We start from the raw sequence: 21,017 nt of genomic DNA, 5'->3' as shown, positions 1-21,017 counted from the left end.
GGTTGATGACAGCTGTGAATTGTCCGAAAACACAGCTAACATCAAGCCCTGGTGTTAGCAATGGATAGATGCCTATCAGACACCCCCATTACTAAGGCCAAGGTCACACTTGCGAGTGTGATGCAAGAAACTCTCGCAAGTTTCTCGCATCAATACCCAGCACTGCCGCCGACACTTGGGACTGGAGCACTCAGCTACATAGAAATACATGCACACACAAAAAAAATACTTTATTTAAAAAAAACATTCCCCAACACTTTCTCTGGTTCACTAATTTATTAAAAAAAAACCTGTGCAGGTCCGCCATAGTCCAGGGAATCCAATATAATCCACAAATGGAAACCTGAAAAATATAAAGAATGAGAAGGAAAAACAAGACTCTGTCCCTCGTTCACCAATTTATAAGAAATTAAGGGTCCCACTCAGGTCCAACATAGTCCAGAGCTTCCCACAACGTTCCCCAATTCTGTTGTTAAAAGCCTCTGAAGATTTATTCTGAATCTCCAAAGGCTTTTAGCAGCAGCCACTCCTGGCTCACGCTGCGCTCCTCAAGACCCGGTAGCTCTGAGCCGCGGTGATGTCAGTAACGATAACGCTCAGAGTCACCGAGTCGCGTTGCCCTCTGTGCGATCAGCACTGTCTCATTGAATAACATTGGTCAGAGCGCCATGTGTTTTTTTCACGCAGATGTGAGTGAGGCCTGAAGGAAATGATACAAGGTTCTCTAAATTTTTATCAATCTGATAATTGTGAGGTGCATTTGTACTGAGCTCCATGTAGTATGATCCCCTAAATAAAATCCTGAGTGGCCAATTCCCTCCAGAAGTCAAATGATTAGTAAGTTGAGTCCACCTGGGTGTAATCTCTCCTCAGTATAACTACAGCCATTCTGTGAAGGCCTCAGAGGTTTGTGTGGGTATATTTGGGATCAAACAGCATCATGGAAACCAAGGTTATAAAAAATAGCCCAAGCTCTGAATATCTCACAGTGCACTGTTCAATCCATCATCCAGAATTAGGGGTATGGTACAACTTGAAACCTACCAAGACATGGCCATCCACCTAACCTGACATCCCAAGCAAGGTGAGCACTAATGAGAGAAGCAGCCAGGAGGCCTATAGTCACTTGGGTAGCTGGAGAGATCCACAGCTCAGCTGGGAGAATCTGTCCACAGGGAAACTATTAGTCATATACTGCACCAATCTGGCCACTGCAGAAGACTGGCAAGAAGAAGCCATTTTGCAACCATAGTCTGCATATAATCAGTGTTATCGCTCCCCCGGTCAGCTGTTTTATTGTCATGGCTGATCTGATCGGTTTATCCCTCTCTCCACATTTTCCCCTTCTACAGAGACAATAAAATAGTTATATGGTTAGAATAGTAGTGATGACTCCATACTGATCAGCGACAGAGAATCTTCTGCGCGGTGCAAGTCCACATTGTGTGTTTTCATGGACCTTCCTGTCCCTTGTCTGTGGTATCACTGCTCAGCAGACCCTGCATCACATCATGTCCACCTCCAGAGTAAACTTGATAGATCTGTTTCTGGGAAAGCTGGGTGACCATGGCCAGTTATATAACGTTAGTGGAGCTGGGGAAACATAACTACTGTAGGATCGTCCAGGACCTGTCGGGCTCACTAGGTCCTCGAAAGCTCAAAATCCGGAGGCCACAGCAATCACTGCAGCAGGCAGAGGTACCATTGAACGCAGATAGACAGGAGAACTGAAATAGGTAGCAGAGGTCCTGAAAGATAAGGAACAGGTAACAGAAGCCTTGGAAGTCTCAGGTGGACAGGAGACTGGGAACAGGTAGCAGAGGTCCTGGAAGACTGGGAACAGATACTAAAAGTCCTGGAAGACCGTAAATAGGTAGAAGAGGTCCTGAAACATAGGGAATAGGCAAAAGAGGTTCTGGAAGCCTGGGAATAGGTAGCAGAGGTCCTGGAAGACTGGGAATAGGTAGCAGAGATCCTGAAGATAGTAGACAGGTAGCAGAGGCCATGAAAGACTGGAAGCAGGGTGCAGAGGTCCTGGAAGACCGTGAACAGGTAGCAGATGTACTGGAGCCCTTAGACAGGTAGCAGAGATCCTGGAAAACCAGGAACAGGTAGCAGAGTTCCCGAGACTGTAGTTAGGTAGCAGAGATTCCGGCGATTGTAGACACGTAGCAGATAGAGTGAGAGAATATCTATAGTTCCCCTCTTATTCGGCAAGCTATAGCGCTTGCTGAATAAGCTACTGTGGTGCCTCCAGGAGTATGGTCGCCACAATGGCATTGCCTTCCTCCTGGGAGGCCAGCAGGGGGGACTCTGAACCGGAATTGAGGGGAGGAGTGCTCTCTGAGGGCCAAGAGGAAGGAGTGAGGAGGGTGAAGAGTGCAGACGTGAGGAAGAAGCGCAGAGATCGAGCAACGAGGGAAGGCTCATCTCCATCGAGAGCACATGATCTGGAGCCTGGTCTCCATGGTTGTATGGATACTAATGGTCCAGCAACAGACACCAGAGGAGTAGGAGGCTGTAAATGCACTACTCCCATCTAAGACTTGAGGGCACAACAGCAACCTTGATAGCGAGCCGGGACTTAGGAGTAAGGAGTCCCCGAAGCAGGCTACAGCTGTCTGCCGTACAAGTATAGTTCTTGGGAACATATGACAGGAGGAACTCCAGTGTAACTCGGTATTGGAGATCCCTCAAGTAAGCGCTAGGAAGGAGACTGCACAGCCCATCTGCTGAGAGAGAATCCCTGAGTTGCTTCCAGGCTAACCTGCTCCGGTACCATCTGTAACCAGGATCCTGGACTGCATTTATCAAGTAAAGGTACAGAAATTGCACACCGCTGTGTCTTGTCTGCTTCCTACCCTGCCGGCACCGCTACATCCCCGTGCCAACCACCACTACATTGCCCTGGGACTACAGCTCCACCTGTGGGGAGCGTTAACATCTTTGCTGCACCACACCACCAGTCCCAGAGGATCTGCATGCAGCGTCGGCTTAACACCTCAATTGCCGAACACCACAGGTGGCGTCACGAACTATTCATTTAATCCACTACATTCCACCATTCAATCTCCCCTATTATTTGGGCGCCCAGGGCCACGGACCAGGTCACCGCTGCTGTGACATTCTCATCTGAGAGACCGGCCCGGTACTGAGTACCCCTCAGCCCTGGGAGGGCGACCCACTACAGCAGGCGGGATCCAGGAAGCCGGGTTCCCGCTGTAGCTTATTTGGCAAGCGCTATAGCTTTCCGAATAAGATGGGAGCCGAAGATATTCGCTCAACTCTAGTAGCAAAAGTCCTGGAAGACGGAAAACAGGTAGCAGGCATCCTACAAGACGTGAAACAAGTAGCAGAGGTCCTGGAAGATGCGAAACAGGTAGAAGAGGTCCTAGAATACGGTGAACACATAAGATTTACTGGAAGACGGTGAACACGTAACAGAGATCCTGGAAAACCAGGAAAAGATAACAGAGGTCCTGGAAGATGAGGAACAGGTAACAGAGGTTCTGGAAGACCAGAAACAGGTAACAGAGGTCCTGGAAGATGGGAAACAGGTAGCAGAGGTCCTGCAAGACCGGGAACAGGTAGCAGAGGTCTTGGAAGCCGCAGGCGGATTGGAGACTGAGGTGAAGGGAGCAGAGCCCAGACCTGGGACAGGTGAGTAACAGGACCTCGGAAAGCTTGGTGAGAACTTTGTGGCAAAAAGTAATATCAGCTTCCCCAGCTTCCGCAATGCTTCTAGGAGAAAATCCCTCTGTACACACTGTAGTTCTCTTGGGCTCATGGAATTTTATAAAAAGTTGTTTTATTTTTTTTAAACTTCTTTAGGACCCTTGTCAGTAGTTTAGGGGTAATACTGGTTGTCATTTAATTTATTCACACAATACCAGGGAAAATAACAGAGGGCCGCACATTGCAGAGTTGTTCCACAACTATGTAATGGTGAATGCTCGTACAAGTCATTTTCCTCAATTACACAAGAGTCATTATGTTCCTGGAAATCAGCATAAAGAGGAAGCACATTTTACAAGATCCATATGTTCTCTGCTCTCCCCCTGAAGACTAAGGCCCCCTTATTCTCAGCATCAGTGGGGGCCCCAGGGGTTGTAGCCCACTTTTCCTACCTGTAGTTATTAGGAAATCCCTGCTTTTGACTTGACCACCCTTGATCCTGCCTGGTGGCCCCATTTTGCCAGTCTGATGTAAACCCTACAATTATGACATAAAGACCACCGCAACGAAAAGTTCTGACATGGATCAATACGTCTTGTGCAATCTGCACACATCATGATGCCAGGGACTTTGGACAATATGTTGCGCCAACTTCTAAAGTCAACTTGTCAATGGCACCACTCCCAAAAAAAAGCATTGATCAGCATGGGGCCATGAAGTGCCACAAGGTGACATTGTCCAGGATCCAAGAGGCCACGACAAGTGACGATAAGAGCCCCCCCCCCCCAAAAAAAAAAAAAAAAAAAAAAAAAAAGCGCAACAACCTCAGGGTCAAGAAAAATGGCACAATGGACTCCAGGGTCCAGAAATTATACAAACTAAATTATACTAAACTGAAAAGCTCCAAACTCGTAAGAGTCCCAGGAGCTGAGATTTAGGATGCTGTATGCAGGATCCTGGCACTGAATCCATGATAAACCCCTTAAAGGGGCACCTCATCCAAAAACATAGGTTGTAGGGTCTTTTGACCATAGATAGAAGAGAGGACCCCTGTCTGCTCAGCCACATTCTGAAATGTAAAATCTTACTATATGCTGCAACCGAATCAGTCTATATCTGCTCAATCTGAATGTCCTGAAGACTGAAAATGTAAAATTACAGACCTGTGACAGACAGTAACCCGCCACACCCTGCTGCCTGTATGTAAAAAAATCTGTAAACGGATATTGAAAAAAAACAGGTTATATAGAGCAAAAGCCAAAACAATACCGCCCTTCTATTTCATCATAATGCTCCCTGTGCTGCTTCTCTGCCGGACGGTCAGATTTCCTGAATTACCAGATTAATGTACATTGTGACATATGGAGATCTACACATTGTTCATTGTACAACATTTACGCTTTTATTCACTGTTTTCGCCTTTCTCCCTTGAGAGACGATCTGTGCAGGAACATGACACACTGAGAAGACGAGGAATGTCAGCGTGTGAGGCCTATGTGGGTATATATAGAAGATGCATGTGAGATGCAGAGGGGCCGCAGACAGCGACGTATGTACTGTCCCCAGCAATAAACCCACCACGAGAAACAGGAAACTGCGGAGCGCACGGCAATAAATGTTTTACGCTATGTGCCCACGTAGCGTTTTTCAAGCGTTTTTTCCTGAGCAGAAACGCATGCCTTTGCCAGGGAAAACGCATGCGCTTTTTGACACGCGTTTTTGATGCGATTGTCAAGCGTTTTGACATGTGTTTTCCTATGCGTTTTTGCAATTACAGTGTATGAATGCGGAATCGCACGCGATTCCGCACAATTAATGAACATGCTGCGTTTTTTTCCGCTAAGCGTTTCCGCAGCGGAGAAAACTCACCATTAGCACAACATATGCATTTTCCATTCTATTACATTAGATGCTTTTCTTAAGCGTTTCCGCAGCAGAAAAGCTTGTCTAAAAGCGCTGCGGAAACGCTTAAAAAGCACTACGTGGGCACACAGCCTTACACTGAGCCATATCCCCCCTACCCAGTCCAATATATGCACCCACACAGAAGCCCCCAGTGACGCCCACAAGTGTTACCACACAATGATAACGGCTTCATGGCCCCAAAGTATAATGCCCACAGCCCCCGCACAAATAATATGATGTCCATACGGCCCCCCAACACAGGGTGGTGTACCTACAGCACATACAGCAAAATGCACCTGTGGCGCCCCCAGGAGTATGGTCGCCACAGTGGCATTACCTTCCTAATAGGGAGTGTGATGTCATGCCTGGAAGCAATGAAGGGTCTCTCTAGCACAGGGGTGGGGAACCTTTTTCCATCTGGGGGCCATTTGCAAATTTCTACCATCATTCGAGGGCCACACAAAAATGATCACTTTGAGGCTGTGTACGCACGTAAGCGTTTTTTTCGCGTTTAAGCGATTTTACCAGCAAAAACGCTTAAAAAAGCATCCCATTCATTTTAATGAATTCTGCACTTTTTGTGCATATTAATGCGTTTTTTTCCGTGAAAAAAACGTATCGCGGTAAAAAACGCAGCATGCTCATTAATTTTTTCTATGAGACTGGGGATGTGCGGAAAAAACGCATTAAAAACATGCGGAAAACACGCGCGGAAAAAAACACGCGTTTTCTGGGAAGGAGTCCGGTTTTCATGCAGAAATTTTCTGCAAACGTGGGTACATAGCCTGAAAATTACCCCAGTATATTTAGTCAAACAATTTAATTACGGTAACTCACCCTTAATGTGACGGCTGGAGCTGCTTCTCCATCACTGGGGGCTATATATATCACAGGTGGTAGGATATACAGTACTCGGGGGGATATACAGCACTTTCGAGGTAAATGCAGCAGCTGTAGGGGGATATGTAGCACTGGGGGGACGGGGATCGTCGGGGAGGCTCATACATCACCGGGGGGGACAGATCAGAGAGCGGTGACTCAAAGATCACAGGGGTGCATATAGCTGGGGGGCACATAGCTTTGGGTGACATATCACAGGGGGTACATAGCAGGAGGGCACATAGATAACGGGGGCACAAAGCTGGGAGCCACAGATATCACAGGGGTGCACATAGCTGGGGACACAGATCACGGGGGGCATATAGCTAGGTGGCACAGATCACGGGAAAAAAATCACAGGGAGCACATAGATCACAGGGGACACAAAGCTGGGAGCCAAATATATCACAGGGGTGCACATAGCTGGGGGCATAGAGATCACAGGGGGCATATAGCTGGAGGGCACAGATCACAGGGGGCATAGATATCACATAGGGAAACAGCTGGGGGGCACATAGATGGAGGGCACAGAGATCACAGGGGGGCATACAGCTGGGGTGGCACAGATCACAAGGGGGCACATAGCTGGAGGGCACAGATCACAGGGGGTTTATATAGGTGGGGGCACAGATCACATGTGGAAACAGCTGGGGCACAGAGATCACGGGGGGCACATAGCTGGAGGGCACAGATCACGGGATATATAGGTGGGGGGCACAGATCACATGTGGAAACAGCTGGGGGCACAGAGATCACGGGGGTGCATAGTTGGAGGGCACAGATCACAGGATATATATAGGTGGGGGGCACAGATCACATGTAGAAACATTGCTGGGGGCACAGAGATCACAGGGGGCACATTGCTGTAGGGCACAGATCACGGGGTATATATAGGTGGGTGCACAGATCACAGAGGGCAGATAGCTGGAGGGCACAGATCACAGGGGGCATATATAGGTGGGGGGCACAGATCACATGTGGAAACAGCTGGGGACACAGATATCACGGGGGCACATAGCTGGAGGGCACAGATCACAGGGGGTATACAGTATATAGGTGGGGGGCACAGATCACGTGTGGAAACAGCTGGGGGCACAGAGATCACAGGGGCACATAGCTGGAGGGCACAGATCACAGGGGGTATATATAGGTGGGGGGCACAGATCACGTGTGGAAACAGCAGGGGGCACAGAGATCACGGGGGGCACATAGCTGGAGGGCACAGATCCCCGGGGAGGCACAGAGCTGCGGGCACGCAGAGATCGCTGAGTCTCTGGCAGCAATGCAGGATCCATCTCTCCTCTTCTGGGACATGTGGACGGGAGAGCATTGGGCGCTAATCCCGCCCACCCAGATGACATCATCATGTGCAGGGCAGGCAGCGTTTTGTAATGAACGCTGTGTGCCTGTGCACTTGGGGGTTAAAGGGTCGGCATCTGACAGGATACAGCTGCCGCCCAAGCATTGGGGACTCCAGGGACCTGTCCGCGGGCCACATGAAGTCACTGTGGGCCGCATGCGGCCTGCGGGCCGGGGGTTCCCCAGCCCTGCTCTAGCAGTTAATCAATACACACAACACAGTTCCCACTCCAGGCCAGCAGAGGGAGCTCTGAACCAAAACTGGGGGAAGAGCTGCTCTCTGGGGGCCAGGAAGGGGAAAAGTAGTGAGTTCTGTGTGGAGGACGAGGTGTGTGGACGTAAGGAGAGGAGCGGGGAGATTGAGCAGAGAGTTGAGGCTCATTCCCAGCTAGAGTGCATGATCTGGAGCCTGGTCTACAAGGTTGTATGGATACTGACGGTCCTGCAACAGAAACCAGAGGAATAGGAAGCTGTAAATGCTCTATTCCCATCTAAGACTCGGAGGCACCACAGCGATGTGTGAGCCAAAGGAGATAGAAGGCTACAGCTGTCTGCCATACGAGGGAGTTCTAAAGAGAATAAGCAAGTGGAACTTCAGTGTAACACCATACTGCAAGTACCTAAAAATAAGCGCTAGAGAGAAGACCACACAACCCGTCTGACAGAGAGATTCCTAAGTTGCTTCCAGGCTAATCAGCTCCTGTGCCATCTGTAATCTGGACCCTGGACTGCACTTACAAAGTAAAGGTAAAGAAACTACATTCTGCTGTGTCCTTGCCTTCTTTCTGCAGCTTCTCCAGCACTGCTACATCTCTGTACCAAGCACTGCACCCTCTTCCTCAACCCCTATTCTCTTCATCTACTCTGCCCTGGGACTACAGCCCTACCTGTGGAGGGCTATAACATCACTGCTGCACCCCACCATCTGTCCCAGAGGATCTGTCTGCAGCGTCGGCTTAACACCTCCCTTGCCGAACACCACAGGTGGCGTCACGAATCGCTCATAAACTTTATTCCACCACTCAACCCTTTTTACATGGGCGCCCAGGGCCACGGACCGGGTCACCGCTGCTGTGACACCTCCCTCTGAGAGACCGGCCCGGTACCGAGTACCCCAAAGGCCTGGGAGGGCAACCCACACCCACACAGTATAATGCCTGGACGTGTGTCCCAATGGCAGATGCCGTGCACCTGGCCCATTCATACACCAATCGTCCCGGCAGGTGAGCGCAGACAGGAGTCATCGTCATTGCCAACCTGCTGATGCAGAAGCGAGCAGCGCAAGTCCACCCCTTTAAGAATGGGTCGCCCTCGCACACCCAGGGCAGCGAGGTACTCGGTACAGGGCCGGTGTCCAGGTGGGAATGTGTCACAGCAGCGGTGACCCGGTCCGTGGCCCTGGGCGCCCAATATCAATGGCGGTGATGTTAATGGTGTTAAAATTTATTAGAATAGTTTGTGACGCCACCCGTGGTGTTTGGCAAGTAAGATGTTGAGCCAACGCTGCATGCAGATCCGCTGGGACTGATGGTGTGGTGCAGCAAAGATGGTGTAGCTCCCCACAGATGGAGCTGTAGTCCCAGGGCAGTGTAGGTGCAATGGATCAGGAGATGCGCAGAATGGTATAGATGTTGTTACTCAGGTGTAGCGGTGCTGGAATAACTGGAGGACACCAGGGTGTGCGGTTCCAAAGCTTTACTCACTGTTTGCAGTTCACTCAACTGCCTGCCTCCGTACCGTGTTCTCCAGGTCAGGGCTCCAGCCAACCTCCAGGCAGGATAGGATTCTCCCTTCCACACTCCGCCAACATGTACCTTACTGAACGACTCCTCCAATGCACCTTTAGGTGCGAAGCACTCCAGTACTTAGTTACCCTGGAATGCCTCTCTCTAGGTGTTCCTAGTCTTTACTTGTATGACAGACAGCTGTAGCCTGCTTTGGGGACTCCTCACTGCGTCCCGGCTCTCTATTCAGTTGCTGTTGTGTCCCAAGTCTATGATGGGAGCAAGGCGTTAGCGGCTCACTACTCCTCCGGTGTCTGTCGCCGGACATAAAGATCCAATCAACCTCGGGGACCGGGCCCCGGCCTTTGCGCTGTCTGGACTGGAAGGGTTCTCTATCTTTCTTCAACCAGCTTCCCACCGTCCTTCTATTCTCCTTCGTTCCGATCTGTTCTATCTCTCTTATGGAAGGTTAGGTTATCAATCTTATCAGTCTCTTTCTCTGGTCTTTCTCGTGCCAGCAGCCCAGATCACTGGGACCTGCTGCAGCACGTCCTTCAGACACCCATCTTCTCTCTTCTCTCACTAACCAACTCTCTCTCTAACTCTCACTCTTCCCACTCTTTTATATCATCTCGCTCCACCCGCCTCCCAGCACATCTCGTGTTACGAAGCAGGGTTCCACGAGGGGTGCTCTGCTAACCCCCAGCCTGAAGCTGTTAGGTGGCCCCACTGAACTATCCTGTGTGTGGAATGCAGGTGTTGGAATGCGAAAGGGAGTTCCCACCCTACTTGGATGGTGGGGCACCACACCTTAGGAGAAGGTGCAGTACCTCTGTGGCGACTGAAGCCTCAGGGGCGCCTCATACCCCCCGTTAAACACAGCACGTCCGCGGGCTGTAAGACAATAAAAGGTACAATACAGGAACACACAAAAATGTTTAAATGCTATTCAACAATACTTATCTAATCTTCCTAATGTAGGAGGCACATTTCTTAAACGTTACAAGCAGGTTAACTTCCTATCTTAGTATCAAAAATTTACTTAAGTGCAATTCCTAGTTCAAAGTGCAATTATTCTTTCTACTGGATGCAAGACACTGATCATCTGTACTTGGCCTGTCACCTGTCACTTTCAATTCTTCAGTCTTTATTCAATTCTCACATTCTATCTCAAAACTTTTCTAATTCCCTGTATCAAATATTCTATAAAAGACATTTACTTTTTACAAGACACAACATTATCAAATACGTTTTCATAAAACATTCAAAGATTCTTGCAAAGTGCTGAACACTGCTCCCAGCCGGGCTTTCTTGCAGTGTCCCTTGAGGTAGACATCATTCTTCGAAAAGTGTCCATGCAAAAACATTATCTTCGCAAAGTGTCTTTATATGTAAAACCAAGAAAGGGCACCTAAAGAGGTGCAACTATTTACAATAAAAGTTTTTGGATCAATCAGCGTCTATGATCTCCACAGTTCCATTTCAAAAACAACGCTGCCAATCAAAAACTAGGCAACATGATGAACAAAAAGACAAAGGCACAACTGGTGCAACAAACCCTCCTGGGTAACGAGATTTGGTTTAGGTTACTAGTGCGGTTTCCCTCCAGGGGCTGGTATCCCGGTCCCAGACCAGATCTAGCACAACCTTGCCAGCCGCTGCAACGGTGGGGCAACCCCGGGTCTTCTCGGGTGAAGGGGCGCCGGACATACCTGAGGTCTCCCGGCGGCGCGGCCTCTGCTCCGGTGCAGGTGATGAAGGAGCAGGTGCGGACTCTGGATCCGCAGGGGTCTCGGTGGGGATCGGCGCAGCCGCGTCAGTTCCAGGCGGGAGCTCCACTTCCACTCCCGGGTCCTCCGATAACTTCTCCGGGCAGGTGGTGCTCAACCGCACGGTCAGGGTAGATGTGTAGGTCAGCGCTGCCCGGGGACAGTCCGGTCTGGTAGTGGCAGGTACCGATGGAGGGGGTACCACAGGTGTAGACCCCGCCGGGGTGCGCTGCCGTCTCAGCTTCTCCAAAACTTCCTTCTTCTGCTGCAGATGGGTGGTCAGTTCCATAATTTCCTCGGCTAATTGCCGGCAGTTCATTCCAGAATCAGGGTTGGAGCCGTCAGCCATGGCGCCGGGGAGATTCAGTTCCCCGCGCTCCACAGGCCTCCTTCCCTTGCTCTCCAAGATGGCGTTCTGGCGTTCTTCCTCTTGCTCCGCCCTTCTGCTCGCCACTGGCTTTCTCTGCGCCTCCTTCCAGGGGCGGCGTCTTCTTCCAGCGCCTCCATACCAAACCAGTATACGAACCCCTCGGGGGGTGGGCCATGCATCGGTCACATAGTAATTCAGGCAGGGACGGCCCAAGACTCTTCGCGGTCTTTTCTTAGGACCTCCCATCTCTTCACGCCCTTCTTCTCCGTGCCAGTGGCCATTTCTAATGTCCATTTTCCAGTCTATTAAATTTGGTCTTCTGCACATTTTCAAAAGTTGTAAATCCAAGGCACACAGAACCCGATGGCATCGGGTCTTGTCATCCTGTTCGCGATGCCAAAATTGGGTCGCCCTCGCACACCCAGGGCAGCGGGGTACTCGGTACCGGGCCGGTGTCCAGGTGGGAATGTGTCACAGCAGCGGTGACCTGGTCCGTGGCCCTGGGCGCCCAATATCAATGGCGGTGATGTTAATGGTGTTAAAGTTTATTAGAATAGTTTGTGACGCCACCCGTGGTGTTTGGCAAGTAAGATGTTGAGTCAACGCTGCATGCAGATCCGCTGGGACTGATGGTGTGGTGCAGCAAAGATGGTGTAGCTCCCCACAGGTGGAGCTGTAGTCCCAGGGCAGTGTAGGTGCAATGGATCAGGAGAGGCGCAGAATGGTATAGATGTTGTTACTCAGGTGTAGCGGTGCTGGAATAACTGGAGGACACCAGGGTGTGCGGTTCCAAAGCTTTACTCACTGTTTGCAGTTTACTCAACTGCCTGCCTCCGTACCGTGTTCTCCAGGTCAGGGCTCCAGGCAGGATAGGATTCTCCCTTCCACACTCCGCCAACATGTAACTTACTGAACCACTCCTCCAATGCGCCTTCAGGTGCGAAGCACTCCAGTACTTAGTTACCCTGGAATGCCTCTCTCTAGGTGTTCCTAGTCTTTACTTGTATGACAGACAGCTGTAGCCTGCTTTGGGGACTCCTCACTGCGTCCCGGCTCTCTATTCAGTTGCTGTTGTGTCCCAAGTCTATGATGGGAGCAAGGCGTTAGCGGCTCACTACTCCTCCGGTGTCTGTTGCCGGACATAAAGATCCAAGCAACCTCGGGGACCCCCGGCCTTTGCGCTCTCTGGACTGGAAGGGTTCTCTCTCTTTCTCAACCTGCTTCCCACCGTCCTTCTATTCTCCTTCGTTCCGATCTGTTCTATCTCTCTTATGGAAGGTTAGGTTATCAATCTTATCAGTCTCTTTCTCTGGTCTTTCTCGTGCCAGCAGCCCAGATCACTGGGACCTGCTGCAGCACGTCCTTCAGACACCCATCTTCTCTCTTCTCTCACTAACCAACTCTCTCTCTAACTCTCACTCTTCCCACTCTTATATCATCTCACTCCACCCGCCTCCCAGCACATCTCGTGTTACGAAGCAGGGTTCCACGAGGGGTGCTCTGCTAACCCCCAGCCTGAAGCTGTTAGGTGGCCCCACTGAACTATCCTGTGTGTGGAATGCAGGTGTTCGAATGCGGAAGGGAGTTCCCACCCTACCTGGATGGTGGGGCACCACACCTTAGGAGAAGGTGCAGTACCTCTGTGGCGACTGAAGCCTCAGGGGCGCCACAAGAACAATTCATACTGGATAAAGGGAACGGAAATGATCAGAACTCATGTAAATAATCATGACAGAGATGTGGAGTCGTGACATAATGAGTTTATGTAACTTTTTATTTTAATGGATGGAATTGCCATTCATGCCTCTGTTTCCATCGTCTCATTAGTTCGCGTCCCGGATCTCGGCTCACTCCATACACGTTATCAATCAGTTGTCGGTGTTTTCTCGCGGCGCCGTTATCCGTCACGTTTCTGGACGCTGTTTACCTGCGGATCAATGTTTTTTGTTCCCTCCGTCTTTGTCAGAGCGGCCAGGGGACATCGTCTTGAACTCTGCAGAAGTTACAACTAAAAACAGCTGAATATTGTGTCACGTCCCCGACCCTGCAGCGCTACAAACAAGTGTGCACCCTGACCTGCCGCTGCTATTGGCGGAGCCGCCGCACACCCCCAGCTATAAAACCTGCAGATGAGCGACATAAACAATGGCTGCCGCCTGCACTGCCCTCTCTATACGGTCTCTGCAGTGCCTGTCATCTAGGTGTATACAGGAACTCCACCATCTGCACCGATCATTAAAGAGACGGTGTCACCCCATCTCTCCGCTGCCAAAAACAAAGCGGAAAATAACCTATTCTGTTGCGGTAAATGTGCAAAACTGCAGAACATCGCTCCCTCACAATGCAGAACATCGCTCCGTCACACGGCAGAGTATTGTCCCATCATACTGCAGAACATCGCTCCGTCACAGTGCAGAACATCGCTCCGTCACACGGCAGAGTATTGTCCCATTATACCGCAGAACATTGCTCCCTCACGGTGCAGAACATCGCTCCGTCACACGGCAGAGTATTGTCCCATCATACTGCAGAACATCGCTCCGTCACAGTGCAGAACATCGCTCTGTCACACGGCAGAGTATTGTCCCATTATACCGCAGAACATTGCTCCCTCACGGTGCAGAACATCGCTCCATCACACGGCAGAGTATTGTCCCATTATACCGCAGAACATTGCTCCCTCACAGTGCAGAACATCGCTCCGTCACACGGCAGAGTATTGTCCCATCATACTGCAGAACATCGCTCCGTCACACTGCAGAGTATTGTCCCATTATACCGCAGAACATTGCTCCATGACAGTGCAGAACATCGCTCCGTCACACGGCAGAGTATTGTCCCATTATACTGCAGAACATTGCTCCCTCACGGTGCAGAACATCGCTCCGTCACACGGCAGAGTATTGTCCCATCATACTGCAGAACATTGCTCCCTCACGGTGCAGAACATCGCTCCGTCACACGGCAGAGTATTGTCCCATCATACTGCAGAACATCGCTCCGTCACACTGCAGAGTATTGTCCCATTATACCGCAGAACATTGCTCCCTGACAGTGCAGAACATCGCTCCGTCACACGGCAGAGTATTGTCCCATTATACCGCAGAACATTGCTCCCTCATGGTGCAGAACATCGCTCCGTCACACGGCAGAGTATTGTCCCATCATACTGCAGAACATTGCTCCCTCACAGTGCAGAACATCGCTCCGTCACACGGCAGAGTATTGTCCCATCATACTGCAGAACATTGCTCCCTCACAGTGCAGAACATTGCTCCGTCACACGGCAGAGTATTGTCCCATCATACTGCAGAACATTGCTCCCTCACAGTGCAGAACATTGCTCCCTCACAGTGCAGAACATCGCTCCGTCACACGGCAGAGTATTGTCCCATTATACCGCAGAACATTGCTCCCTCACAGTGCAGAACATCGCTCCATCACACGGCAGAGTATTGTCCCATCATACTGCAGAACATTGCTCCCTCACAGTGCAGAACATCGCTCCCTCACACGGCAGAGTATTGTCCCATTATACCGCAGAACATTGCTCCCTGACAGTGCAGAACATCGCTCTGTCACACGGCAGATTATTGTCCCATTATACCGCAGAACATTGCTCCCTCATGGTACAGAACATCGCTCTGTCACACTCCAGAGAATTGTCCCATCATACCGCAGAACATCGCTCCATCACACGGCACAGTATCGTCCCATCATACCGAAAAACATCGCTCCCTCACAGTGCAGAATATCGCTCCATCACACTTCAGAGTATTGTCCCATCATACCACAAAACATCACTCCATCACACAGCAGAGTATTTTCTCATCATACCGCAGAACATCACTCCCTCACAGTGCAGAACATCACTCCATCACACTGCAGAGTATTGTCCCATCAAACCGCAGAACATCGCTCCATCACACAGCAGAGTATCGTTCCATCGAACTGCAAAACATCACTCTGTCACACAGCAGAGTATTTTCTCATTATACCGCAGAATATCGCTCCATCACAGTGCAGAACATCGCTCGTCACACTGCAGAGTATTGTCCCATCATCCCGCGAACATCGCTCCCTCACAGTGCAGAAGATCGCTCCGTCACACTGCAGAACATCGCTCCGTCACACTGCAGAGTATTGTCCCATCATTCCGTAGAACATTGCTCCGTCACACTGCAAAGCATCGCTCCGTCACACGGCAGAGTATCGTCCCATCATACTGCAAAACATCGCTCCATCACACTGCAGAGTATTGTCCCATCAAACCGCAGACAATCGCTCCATCACATGGCAGAGTATCGTCCCATCATATTACAGAACATCGCTCCATCACAGTGCAGAACATTGCCCCATAATATCACCTCATCATGCTGTAGAACAGTGTTCCCCAACTCCAGTCCTGAAGAGCTACCAACGGTTCATGTTTTCAGGATTTCCTTAGTATGGTCCAGGTGATAATTGCAGTACCTGCACAGGCAATAATTCCATCACCTGGGCAATCTATTATTTCTAAACACTGTTTTTTGGTGATTACTTTGTATCTCCATTTATACTGCACCCACACACACAAATGATACACCATTTGAAAGGTAAACTTGCCCCCTTCATCAAGAAAATAGCCAAACAAACCACACATCCACGATTTGATCACAAAATACAGTTTAAACATTAATTTTCAGAAACCTGCAGTAAGGAAAAATGACCTGCAGGTGGCACCACAGTACCCCAAAGCACACTACCACAAAGCTGCTTACAGACATCACAAACAAATCAAAACATTTGCCTTGTGGGCTTTCCAGCTTGCCGAACTGCTTGCCCAATCTATTTTAGCCAAATTGGAGGACTGCACACTTCACTGCAGGTGAGTCACATATGCAAACACATTTGTAAACATGCACTGCCTATTGAATTGCACACTTGCTCCGTTCATACTCCACACAAATGATACACCATTTGAAAGGTCAAATGACCTGCAGGTGGCAGCACACTCCCCCAAAGCACACTACCACAAAGCTGCTTACAGACATCACAAACAAATCCAAACATTTGCCTTGGGGTCTTTCCAGCTTACCCAAGTTCTTGCCCAGCCTATTTCAGGCACATTGGAGGATTGCACACTTCACTGCAGGTGAGTCACATATGCAAACACATTTGTAAACAAGCACTTCTTTTTCGCTGATTACTTCGCCCCACACACACACATGATAAACCATTTGAAAGGTAATCTTGCCTCCTTCAGCAAGAAAAGAGCCAAACAAACCACACATCCCCAATTTTATCACTAAATACAGTTTAAATTTTCATTTTCATAAACCTGCAGAAAGACACAATGACCTGCAGGTGGCACCTCAACTGGAAAACATTTTTTGGCCTCTACTTATCAAAACAATTTATTGTATTCCCAATCTACATATATAAATACCTGTCTGTGTTCATCAGCTCATGAAATACATTTACATTTGACCAGCTTGCTTTTTCTGAAATTGCCTGTGCCCCCAACGACCAATGTGCGAAAATTTTGCACGGGCCAAGCTAGTACTAATGAAATCCTGAAAACATGACCTGTTGGTGGCTCTTGAGGACTGGAGTTGGGGAGCACTGCTGTAGAACATTTCTCTATCCTGCGGCAGAGCATCGCCGCCCTCACACTGCAGAACATCGCCCCATCACACATCTCTTCCCCAGGTCAGTGACGCACCGACTGTCCATATGATTGAAGTTTGATACATCAGATCGGGCGTTCCATTGCTCCATGGTCCAGTTCTGATGCTCATGCGCCCATTGGACAGGGAGCATCATGGAAACTCTGATCGATCTGCGACTTCACAGCCCCAAACGCAGCAAGCTGTGAAGCTTGTTATACAAGACCTGCCGTATACCGTGAACACCCTCAGAAAACCTGTAGTTTTTAGATTGATCTCATGAATATAACGGGGCTGGTGTACTTACTGTGATAATCCATGTCAGAAGAGCTGTGTAATGCTGATCTCAAATTCAGCAGTCTAGCTAGAGCCAGACTTATAAAATGTTAATAAAAGATTTTACAGCCATTGTAATTTACAAAGTAAGTACACCAGCCTTATCAGGAACTATTTAGCAACATTATACATCTTGTATGATGAAAAATGGTGACAGATGCATCTAATGAAAAGGAGGGAGGAACCCCTCATATTACTGCAGTATACACAGTGCAGCGAGGATGATGTCCGTACGTGGCGCAGTCTCAAGTCTGTCAGCGGCCTCACAATTGGCAGGACTTGTCTCCAGCATTACAGGATCACAGGTATAATACTCGCTGTGCGCTCGGCCAGATGCATTCACCTGAGCTAATGATTACCTGTGCTTGAGGATACACAGGAGCGGGGGACACGGGGCCGACCTGGCACACAATAAATTATCACAAGTCGGGGTACAGCTGTAAACTTCATACAGCTATACCTTTCCCCTCAATATTTGACACTTGTCAGCATGATCAGCATGATTTCTCTATGAAACTAGCAGTATGGCTGAATAGCCCTTACACAATAACAATGATATCTGTCTTGTAGTAATTAGTGCGCTGGGACTGGAACATATTAATCGCCGAAGTCACTGGGTTAGCACCCGAGCATGTTCAGATAACACCTTATCCCAGCACGCGCTCTCATCACTGGTAGTAATCTGTACCAGCGCTGAGAAATCCAGCTTCGAAGCCGCTTGTAAATCAGCCTGCAAGTGCATTGGAGACGTGTCACTACAATGTAAGTGCATAGACACACCCTTATTGCACTTCCAGGGTAAATTGTGGCTTCTAAGCTTGATTCTCAGCACTGGCACATAGGATTACTATGAGATAGACCCCACCACAAAACAATACTAAACAGGGGCTATTACATATCAAAAATGTCTAAATGTTTAGTTTGCCTTTAAATAGTGGGATCAGTGATAAACAGTAGCGTAGCTACCGGGGGGCAGAGGGGGCGGTGGCCCCGGACCCCGCGCTCTCAAGGGGCCCACCCAGCGCTAGGCTACAGATGCACTTTGCGGCAGAGCAGGGAGAGTCTGGCCACTATGGGCCCCTGAGCAGGCGGGGGGGCCCGGTGCCAGCAGTGGGCCCCCCCGCCCGTCATCGCAGGGTCAGCGGTGTTGGCTACATGCCGACACAGCTGACCGCATTGATGACAGAAGGAGCGAGCGCTCCTTCTCTCATCATCCCCCTGTCAGCGTCTGACGTCACTGACGCCGACACTGACGGGGCGCGATGACGTCAGTACCCGGCGCCTGCAGTCGGAGATGAGCGGGATCAGCGCAGGAACCAGGAGGAAGAGAGGTGAGTATTTAGTTTATGGGGGAGTGGTGCATTATCCTACAGATGGTGGCTATGGTGGTGCATATGCATAGGGTAGCTATGGGGGTTCATATACAGAGGATGGCTATGGGGGTGCAATACAGAGGGTGGTTATGGGGGTGCATATACAGAGGATGGCTATGGGGGTGCATATACAGAGGATCGCTATGGGGGGTGCATATACAGAGGGGGGCTATGGTGGTGCATATGCATAGGGTAGCTATGGGGGTGCATATGCATAGGGTAGCTATGGGGGTGCATATACAGAGGATGGCTATGGGGGTGCATAGGGTAGCTATGGGGGTGCATATACAGAGGATGGCTATGAGTGTGCATATACAGAGGCTGGCTATGGGGGTGCATATACAGAGGATGGCTATGGGGGGTGCATATACAGAGGGTGGCTATGGGGGTGCATATACAGAGGATGGCTATGGGGGTGCAATTCAGAGGGTGGTTATGGGGGTGCATATACAGAGCATCGCTATGGGGGTGCATATACAGAGGATCGCTATGGGGGGTGCATATACAGAGGATGGCTATGGGGGTGCATATGCATAGGATAGCTATGGGGGTGCATATACAGAGGATGGCTATGGGGGTGCATATACAGAGGATGGCTATGGGGGTGCATATGCATAGGGTAGCTATGGGGGTGCATATACAGAGGATGGCTATGGGGGTGCATATGCATAGGGTAGCTATGGGGGTGCATATACAGAGGATGGCTATGAGTGTGCATATACAGAGGCTGGCTATGGGGGTGCAGATACAGAGGATGGCTATGGGGGGTGCAGATACAGAGGATGGCTATGGGGGTGCATATGCATAGGGTAGCTATGGGGGTGCATATACAGAGGATGGCTATGGGGGTGCAATACAGAGGGTGGTTATGGGGGTGCATATACAGACGATGGCTATGTGGGGTGCCTATACAGAGGATCGCTATGGGGGGTGCATATACAGAGGATGGCTATGGTGGTGCATATGCATAGGGTAGCTATGGGGGTGCATATACAGAGGATGGCTATGAGGGTGCATATACAGAGGCAGGCTATGGGGCTGCATATACAGAGGATGGCTATGGGGGGTGCATATACAGAGGATGGCTATGGGGATGCATATGCATAGGGTAGCTATGGGGGTGCATATACAGAGGATGGCTATGAGTGTGCATATACAGAGGCTGGCTATGGGGGTGCATATACAGAGGATGGCTATGGGGGGTGCATATACAGAGGATGGCTATGGGGGTGCATATGCATAGGGTAGCTATGGGGGTGCATATACAGAGGATGGCTATGGGGGTGCAATACAGAGGGTGGTTATGGGGGTGCGTATACAGAGGATCGCTATGGGGGTGCGTATACAGAGGATCGCTATGGGGGGTGCATATACAGAGGATGGCTATGGGGGTGCATATGCATAGGGTAGCTATGGGGGTGCATATACAGAGGATGGCTATGGGGGTGCATATGCATAGGGTAGCTATGGGGGTGCATATGCATAGGGTAGCTATGGGGGTGCATATACAGAGGATGGCTATGGGGGTGCATATGCATAGGGTAGCTATGGGGGTGCATATACAGAGGATGGCTATGAGGGTGCATATACAGAGGCTGGCTATGGGGGTGCATATACAGAGGATGGCTATGGGGGGTGCATATACAGAGGATGGCTATGGGGGTGCACATGCATAGGGTAGCTATGGGGGTACATATACAGAGGATGGCTATGAGGGTGCATATACAGAGGATGGCTATGGGGGTGCACAGGGGCGCATCTAGGGGGGGGCAGCCGGGGCAGTTGCCCCGGGCGCAGCCGGCAGGGGCGCAGTTCAGGCCGCCTAATGCAGAGGTCCACAGTGTCCTCCCTGGCGGCTGCGTTCTGCCGCCCCCCCCCCGGCCTGAGAGTCGGCGGTTCTCTGTGTCAGCTGTCAAGCTGACAGCTGGCGCAGAGAAGGTGCGCGTGCCAGCTCCCAGGGAACAATTGTACTGGCGTCT

This window comes from Dendrobates tinctorius, unplaced genomic scaffold (assembly GCF_039654945.1).
Source record: "Dendrobates tinctorius isolate UK_male_01 unplaced genomic scaffold, ASM3965494v1 ptg000086l, whole genome shotgun sequence".
NCBI classification, from domain to species: Eukaryota; Metazoa; Chordata; class Amphibia; order Anura; family Dendrobatidae; genus Dendrobates; species Dendrobates tinctorius.
This window is presented reverse-complemented; position numbering follows the sequence as displayed.